A 9,038-nucleotide genomic window follows, 5' to 3' on the forward strand; every position below is an offset into this window, starting at 1 on the left:
TTGTGGATGTTTGGTAGAATGGTATTAGTACAATAAAAGTTGGCTTTTATCAGTTTTGTGTTATTCGATTAATATCATCACTGTCACATGCTAAAGGTAATAACTATGGCTATAGAAGAAAGTAATAATGAAGTTGTGATCTCATGAGTGTTTTATTATTGATAAATTGCAGTACTAGTTAAGTGGTTAATTAAGTAGTTAATTATAGTTAATATTTAATCAACAATTTTAAGTGTTATTATCTTAACATTGAGAAGTAATCATACATTGGTGAGTGAGTTAAATTAGACAATAACTTAGTCTGAGTCTCTGAGGGAACGAATTAGAAAGTATTCTATATTACTTGCGAACGCGTATACTTGCGTGAATATTAGTGCGTGATTTCGCCCTAAAAAGTTTTTGGCGCCGCTGCCGGGGACTCGGCGTAGTTGTTTAGTTTATGTACTTACCATCATTGGTCATTAGGACTCAGTGATTAGGACGTAGTAGTTAATTACTCTTTTCGGTTGTGTTTCAGGTACTTTAGTGCGTTTATGCAAACTCGTTCTCGTGCTCGCAAGAGGACCTTAGATACAGCTGAGGAGAAAGACGAAGTTCTTGATACACCGGAGAAGTTAGATTTTGAGGATTCGGATTCAGGAACTGAGCAGAAAGAACCAGTTAACATGGGAGATCATATTGTTCAAGCTGATACAGCTCTTATGGATTTTTCTCGGCCTAAAATTGATGACATTCAGTCAAGCATCCTTCATCCGGCTATTCAAGCTAACACCTTTGAAATCAAGCCGGGCACTATTCAGATGGTGCAGAATTCTGTTTCTTTTGGAGGAGCGGCAATTGAAGACCCCAACATGCACATAAGGAATTTTGTCGAGATCTGCAGCACTTTTAAGTATAATGGCGTGACTGATGAGGCTATCAAGTTGAGGCTTTTCCCATTCTCACTGAGGGATAAGGCTAAAGACTGGTTACATTCTGAACCAGCTGGGTCAATCACTACGTGACAAGATCTTGCGCAAAAGTTTCTGGTGAAGTTTTATCCATTGGCAAAGACTGCTGCTATGAGGAGTGCTCTTACTCAGTTTGCGCAGCAACCTACAGAATCTATGTGCGAGGCTTGGGAACGCTACAAGGAAATATTGAGAAAATGTCCACATCATGGAATGCTGGATTGGATGGTAATCACTGGTTTTTATAATGGTTTGGGGGCTCAATCTCGGCCCATGCTCGATGCAGCAGCTGGAGGCGCCTTATGGGCTAAAAGCTATACTGAGGCGTACAATCTTATTGAGACGATGGCTGCAAATGAGCATCAAAACCCAACTCAGAGGATGACATCAGGCAAGGTAGCAGGTATTCTGGAAGTTGATGCAGCCATCGCTATTGCAGCCCAGCTCCAAGCGCTATCAATGAAGGTTGATTCTTTGGCTACGTATGGAGTTAATCAAATAGCTATGGTTTGTGAGCTTTGTGCAGGTTCTCATGCTACGGATCAGTGTTCTCTTGTCAACGAATCTGTTCAGTATGTGAATAATTATCAGCGACAACAGCAGCTCGTGCCAGCAACCTATCATCCTAACAACAGAAATCATCCAAATTTCAGCTGGGGAAATAATCAGAATGCTATTCAGCCACCATATCAGCAAGGAGTGAGTAAACAGTTTAACCCACCTGGATTCCAGCAACCACAGCAGTATGCTACAAGACAATCATATCCTCAACAGGGAAGTGCAGCTGCACCTACTAGTGCTGATTTTGAGGAACTTAAGCTGTTGTGCAAGAGTCAGGAGGTTTCTATCAAGACCTTGGAAAATCAAATCGGTCAATTAGCCAATGCAGTGCTCAATCGTCAACCTGGCACTCTTCCCAGTGACACGGAAGTACCAGGCAGGAAGGAAGCTAAAGAGCAAGTCAAGGCTATTACCTTAAGGTCTGGAAAAGTAGCTGATGCTGAAAAGGCAAAAGAAGTCGAAGCTGAAGTTCGAGATGAAGAATCTAAGCAAAGGGAGAAAGCGGCGGAACCAAGGAAGACTACTGTTGAACACACTCTGCCTGAGGCTAATACAGGGGAGAAACAGCTCTATCCTCCACCACCTTTTCCTAAGAGATTACAGCAACAAAAGCTGGATAAACAGTTGGGGAAGTTTCTGGAGGTGTTCAAGAAACTTCATATCAATATACCATTCGCTGAGGCTCTGGAACAAATGCCTAGTTATGCGAAGTTTATGAAGACTATTCTTTCAAGGAAGGTGAAACTGGATGACCTTGAAACCGTTGCTCTCACGGAAGAATGCAGCACGGTTCTGCAACAAAAGTTACCACCAAAACTGAAAGATCCAGGAAGCTTCACCATTCCTTGCACCATTGGCAATCTAACTTTTGACAAGTGCCTTTGTGATTTGGGAGCAAGCATTAATCTGATGCCGTTGTCGATCTTTAAAAAGCTGGATCTACCTGATCCAAAACCCACATACATGTCGCTACAATTGGCGGACCGTTCCATTACTTACCCAAGGGGCATAGTTGAGGATGTGCTCGTCAAGGTGGATAAGCTCTTCTTTCATGCTGATTTTGTTATTCTGGATTTTGAGGAAGATAAAAATATTCCCATAATCTTGGGGAGGCCTTTCTTGGCAACTGGCCGTACCTTGATATATGTGCAAAAAGGAGAACTTACTATGCGGGTTCAAGATCAGGATGTGACCTTCAACGTATTCAAGGCAATGAAATTCCCTACAGAAGATGAGGAGTGCTTAAAAGTGGATGTGATTGATTCTGCGGTTACTTCGGAACTCGATCACATGCTAATGTCTGATGCATTGGAAAAGGCCTTAGTGGGGGAATTTGACAGTGATGATGAAGATAGCAACGAGCAATTACAATATCTGAACGCTTCTCCCTGGAAGCGAAAGCTAGATATACCATTTGAATCTCTTGGTACTTTTGACCTCAAGAACGCTGAAGGGAAGCTCAAACCATCAATAGAGGAAGCGCCTACCTTAGAGCTCAAACCATTACCTGAACACTTGAGGTATGCCTTTTTAGGTGATTCATCTACGTTACCTGTTATTATTTCAGCTGACCTTTCAGGTAGTGAGGAAGACAAGCTCTTAAGGATTTTGAGAGAATTCAAATCGGCTATAGGATGGACTATAGCAGACATCAAGGGGATAAGTCCCTCATATTGTATGCATAAAATTCTGTTAGAGGAAGGTAGTAAGCCAACTGTGGAACAGCAGCGAAGACTGAACCCAATCATGAAGGAGGTGGTAAAGAAAGAAATTCTGAAATGGCTAGATGCAGGCATCATTTATCCTATTTCTGACAGCTCGTGGGTGAGCCCTGTACAATGTGTTCCTAAGAAGGGAGGTATCACTGTGGTCGCAAATGAAAAGAATGAGCTCATCCCTACTCGAACAGTTACAGGATGGAGAGTATGCATGGATTATAGAAAATTGAACAAAGCCACAAGAAAGGATCACTTCCCTCTCCCATTCATTGATCAAATGCTGGACAGATTGGCGGGACATGAGTATTTTTGTCTTCTGGATGGGTATTCCGGGTATAATCAGATTTGTATTGCACCAGAGGATCAGGAAAAGACTACCTTCACTTGTCCATTTGGTACATTTGCTTTTCGTAGAGTTTCGTTTGGGTTATGTGGCGCCCCAGCCACCTTTCAGAGATGTATGATGGCTATATTCTCTGACATGATTGGAAATAACGTCGAAGTGTTCATGGATGACTTCTCCGTCTTTGGACACTCATATGATGAATGCTTGAATAATCTGCGCGCCGTACTCAAAAGATGCGTGGAAACTAATTTGGTGCTTAATTGGGAGAAATGTCATTTTATGGTGCGTGAAGGCATTATCCTTGGGCATAAGGTCTCTAGCAAAGGTCTGGAGGTGGACAAGGCCAATGTGGGAGTCATTGAAAATCTTCCCCCACCTAATTCAGTGAAAGGAATCCGTAGTTTTCTCGGTCATGCGGGTTTTTATCGGCGATTCATCAAGGACTTTTCAAAGATATCTAAGCCGTTGTGCAATTTACTTGAGAAAGATGTGCCTTTCAAATTTGATGATGAATGTTTGGCAGCATTCGAGACTCTCAAGGAGAGTTTGATCACGGCACCAGTTATTACAGCACCAGATTGGACAGAACCGTTTGAGATGATGTGTGATGCGAGTGACTATGCGGTAGGTGCAGTTCTGGGACAGCGCAAGAAAAATCTCTTCCATGTGGTCTACTATGCGAGTAAGACTTTAAATGGGGCCCAATTGAACTACACCACTACTGAGAAGGAGCTTTTGGCTATAGTCTTTGGCTTTGAGAAATTTCGATCTTATCTGCTTGGTACGAAAGTGACAGTATTCACTGATCATGCAGCTATTCGCTATCTGGTTTCTAAGAAGGATTCGAAGCCGAGACTCATTCGTTGGGTGCTTTTACTTCAGGAATTTGAGTTAGAGATCAAAGATAGAAAAGGTACCGAGAATCAAGTAGCTGACCATCTCTCTAGGTTGGAGAATCCCGATTCTACTTCACAAGATAGGACGTTAATCAATGAATCTTTTCCGGATGAGCAGTTGTTTGCAATTCAGGAGGAAGAACCATGGTTTGCAGATATTGTAAACTATCTTGTCAGCAATATAATGCCTCCCAATTTGACATCCACGCAAAAGAAGAAGTTTCTGCATGAGGTGAAGTGGTATATGTGGGATGAACCATATTTGTTTAGACAGGGAGCTGACCAGATCATCAGGAGATGTATCCCGTTCTGTGAGACGGAGGGGATATTACGAGACTGCCATGCCACGGTTTATGGTGGACACTATGGAGGTGAGAAAACGGCAGCTCGTATTCTGCAAGCAGGTTTTTTCTGGCCCACCTTGTTCAAGGATGCTCATCAGTTTGTTTTAAGGTGTGATCGTTGCCAAAGAGTGGGAAATTTGTCAAGGAAGGATGAGATCCATTAAATGTGATGCTTGAAGTCGAGGTCTTTGATGTATGGGGAATCGATTTCATGGGGCCTTTTATCTCGTCTTGCAATAATCAGTACATTTTGCTGGCAGTCGATTATGTCTCCAAATGGGTCGAAGTTAAAGCTTTACCAACAAATGATGCAAAGGCAGTGCTAAATTTTCTTCATAAGCAAATTTTCACAAGGTTTGGAACACCTCGGGTAATCATAAGTGATGAAGGATCGCATTTTTGCAACCGTAAGTTCACTTCTATGATGCAGCGTTATAATATGAATCATCGAGTAGCTACTGCCTATCATCCGCAAACAAATGGTCAAGCGGAAGTGTCTAACAGAGAGATAAAGCGCATTCTAGAGAAGGTTGTTTGTCCATCAAGTAAGGATTGGTCTTTAAAGCTCGATGAAGCTGTTTGGGCTTACAGAACAGCATACAAAACTCCACTTGGGATGTCACCGTTTCAGTTGGTGTACGGTAAGGGATGTCATCTACCGGCGGAGCTTGAGCATAAGGCCTACTGGGCATTGAAGAAATTGAACCTGGATTTAGATGCAGCTGGTAAGAAAAGAATGCTTCAGCTTAATGAACTTGATGAATTTCGACTTCAAGCGTACGAGAATAACAAAATGTATAAGGAAAAGGTGAAAAGGTGGCACGATAAGAAGCTACATCCTAAGTTGTTTGTGCCAGGGCAACAAGTTCTGTTATTCAACTCTCGGCTCCGACTTTTTCCTGGGAAGTTGAAATCAAGGTGGTCTGGACCTTTTATTGTCAAAACTGTGTTTCCACATGGAGCGGTGGAAATTTTTGAGAATGATTCGGACCAAGCATTCAAGGTTAACGGTCAGCGGTTGAAGCACTACTATGGGGACATGGCAAACCGAGAGGTGGTTAGTGCCATTTTGTTGACTACGTGAGAAAGGAACGGAACGTCAAGCTAATGACGAAAAAGAAGCGCTGCGTGGGAGGCAACCCATGAATTGTTGTTACAAGAACCCTTAGAAGTTAATAACCTATCCAAAAACACAAAAAAATCAGAAAACAGGGGCTGAAAAAAAAAATTCCAGAGACCCTCTGCGCGCCCGCGCAGCTATGCTGAGCGGCCGCGCAGCTTGCTGCGCGCCCGCGCAGATATGCTGAGCGACCGCGCAGGGGTCGAGTTCCAGAAATTTTTTTACAGTTCAGAAAAAAAAAAAATTAAATAAATAACAAAAACACAAAAACCCATTACAGCCCATAAACCCACGAATTCTTTTCCCATTACCCCATGATTTTATCCCTCAACCCCACTCCTAATCTAATTTAACCTACTCCACACCCTATATATACATACACCTATCCTACATATCTTCCACAACTTCCTACACTTAAACCCTCTCATAAACATCAAAAATCAGTTCTTACACACTTTTATTCACAAATCAATGGCACCCAAGAGAGCACGCACTATTGACAGCAGCAGCACAGTTCCTACTGCTGATTCATCAAGGGGTACTGTTGCGAGGCCTCGGTTAACTGACAGAGCCGCGGAGGAGGAGTACACTAGGCTGTTGGGGAAGCCGATTCTGAAGGAGAGGGGGTTTTTACCATCAGGGAGGGATGGTGAGTTGTTGCCCATGATTGCAGAGAAGGGGTGGATAGCTTTTTGTGAGTCACCCGAAGCAGTACCGATGAGTGTTGTTCGCGAGTTCTACGCGAACGCGAAGGCTGAAAAGAATGGGTTTTCTGTAGTTCGGGGGCTGACGGTTGATTATCATCCTGCGGCGATTCGCCGAGTGATTGGACAGCGAGAGAGGAAGCCCGAGGAGGAGAACTGGAATGAAAAGACTGCTGAGGATTTTGACTTGGATTTGATTTGTGCGACTCTCTGTCGACCGGGCACAGTTTAGAACCGCAGTCCAGCCAATAATGAGTATCGTCACTTTCCGGCGATCGCCATGAACAGGTATGCCCGTGCATGGAACGCATTTATATGTGCTAATATTTTGCCTTCTTCACATGCACACGAGGTCACAGTTGAGAGAACACAGTTGTTGTGGGGAATTCTGAATGAGGAATACTATGTGGACCTTGGTGAGTTTATCTACCAAGGAATTCTGAAGTTTTTGAGGGGAGCAAAGCATATGAACATCCCTTATGCATCCACGGTTACAAAGCTATGCCGTGCAGTAGGAGTGAACTGGTCGGCTCATGAGCAGTTGCAGTTGCCAGCAGCTCCTATAGATTCTGGCACTCTGAATGGGATGCAGGAGTGGACCGGTGGTGAGCCTGAGGAGCATGGGCTGGGTTATCGTCTTCCAGGAGGGCGTCCAGCACGAGGTGCTACTATGGCCAGGCCAGGGCATGGTGAGGCTAGTTCTTCGAGAGCCTGAGGAGCATGGGCTGGGTTATCGTCTTCCAGGAGGGCGTCCAGCACGAGGTGCTACTATGGCCAGGCCAGGGCGTGGTGAGGCTAGTTCTTCGAGAGCTCAGGAGGGTGCTGGGATGGGTGATGCCCAGTATAGGAGGCTTTCACGGTGGATGGATGCCATATATGCGATGCAGAGCAGGTTTGCTCAGGAGCTCACCCTTGCGTTAGGGACTGCTTTTCGAGGCCTTGGAGCTGATATCCAGTGGCCAGTTTTTGGTGAGGACTCTGCATACCCGCCGCCTGATACTCCACCCACTGAGGGTGATGATGATGATGACTCCGAGTAGGTATACCCTGTGTTCCTTTCTACTACCTTCACTGGGGACAGTGAAGATTTTAAGTTTGGGGGTGGTAGTTAAGGAATATTTTGTGTGTGTCATATAGTTGCATATTCATAGTTAGTTCATATAGTTGCATAATTTTTGCCATATAGTTTTTTTTATATAGCTTTATTTGTTGTCATATCATATAGCTCATGCATATACCATGATCCCTTTTGCAATGATTTATCGACTGAATTGTGATATTGATGCGAGTGTAGTGATAGCATTAAAGTGATATTAAGTCGTGTAGGTTGATATGCATGCTAGAAGCACTTGTATTGTCACTAAATCTTAGAGAATGCTGAAGGACTAGATTGTTGTTATGATCTAATTATTTTCGAGGATAATCTATTTATTATGCTTAGAATTTGATAATAGGTTCTTAGTGGTAAAGGCATGAAAAAGAAAAAAAATGGAGTAAAAATGGAATTTGTTGCTAGTTGTGGCTAGGCGTCAAATGGCTAGTAGCCGGCTCGCATGTTATGCGAGTAGTCTAGGGTTGAGCAAGATGGAGCGAAACGCACTTGCTCAGAGTTAAAAAAAAAAATTGCGTAATTGATCAAGAGTGGGCTCTTTGGTATTCGAGTTATTAAGTTCTTAGGGGACTTTGTGCCTAGTGACCTAAGGCTTTTAAAGTCTGGGATCCGCTAACCTAACGCTCGTTACATGGATACCATTGTATAAGTCTTTTGTGGACCTCACTCACTGCACGGTCAAATAAGCATTTGCGTTGTAAATAAAAAGCACGATTCCGTAGTAAGCTCTAAAGTTCTTGTAGTGTTGTATATCACTTTGTGCCTAGAATTTTTATTCTTTATATAATCGTAGGATTGCCTTGAGGGAAGTCTAGTCATAGTAATTGGTCTAGTTCCGAAGCATATCTGTTAAGTATTTGCACACACCACGTTTCTGGCGGTATGTCCGTTTGTATGAGTTTCTTGATCTTTAGTGTCTAACTACATTCGTTGAGACGTGACAATTTGGTTGGTTAATTGTAGTAAGGGGGATCGTTGCATTTTCATATAGATTGCATTCATGCATATTTTTATTTGTTTTTGAGTCTGTGACGCTTGAGGACAAGCATCAATTTAAGTTTGGGGGTGTGATAAGTGGCATTTTATACCACTTAGAACGTCTTAAAATGGCTTAAATTGGTGTCTTGAAATCAAGTATTTTGTGTATTTGATGCGTTTTTCTAGTGTTTATGCATTTCAGGGTATTAGTTGCATTTCGGAGGAGGAATCATCAAGAATAAGCCTTGGCATGTGTTCACCATTACGAGAGGAAAAGAACGGGCAGATTACGGCGAAGAAACGGAGCAAA

At 43.0% G+C, this 9,038-nt stretch overlaps 1 non-coding gene across 1 annotated transcript; it reads right to left on the reverse strand.

Annotated features, from left to right (window-relative positions):
• Window positions 1–1,058: 1,058 nt before the first annotated feature.
• On the reverse strand, window positions 1,059–1,165 carry LOC141694092 (small nucleolar RNA R71). Its single transcript, XR_012563422.1, has one exon. It is a non-coding gene; the product is annotated as a small nucleolar RNA R71 (small nucleolar RNA).
• Window positions 1,166–9,038: the final 7,873 nt, after the last annotated feature.

Source organism: Apium graveolens, chromosome 10 (assembly GCF_009905375.1).
Source record: "Apium graveolens cultivar Ventura chromosome 10, ASM990537v1, whole genome shotgun sequence".
In the NCBI taxonomy this organism is placed as follows: domain Eukaryota; kingdom Viridiplantae; phylum Streptophyta; class Magnoliopsida; order Apiales; family Apiaceae; genus Apium; species Apium graveolens.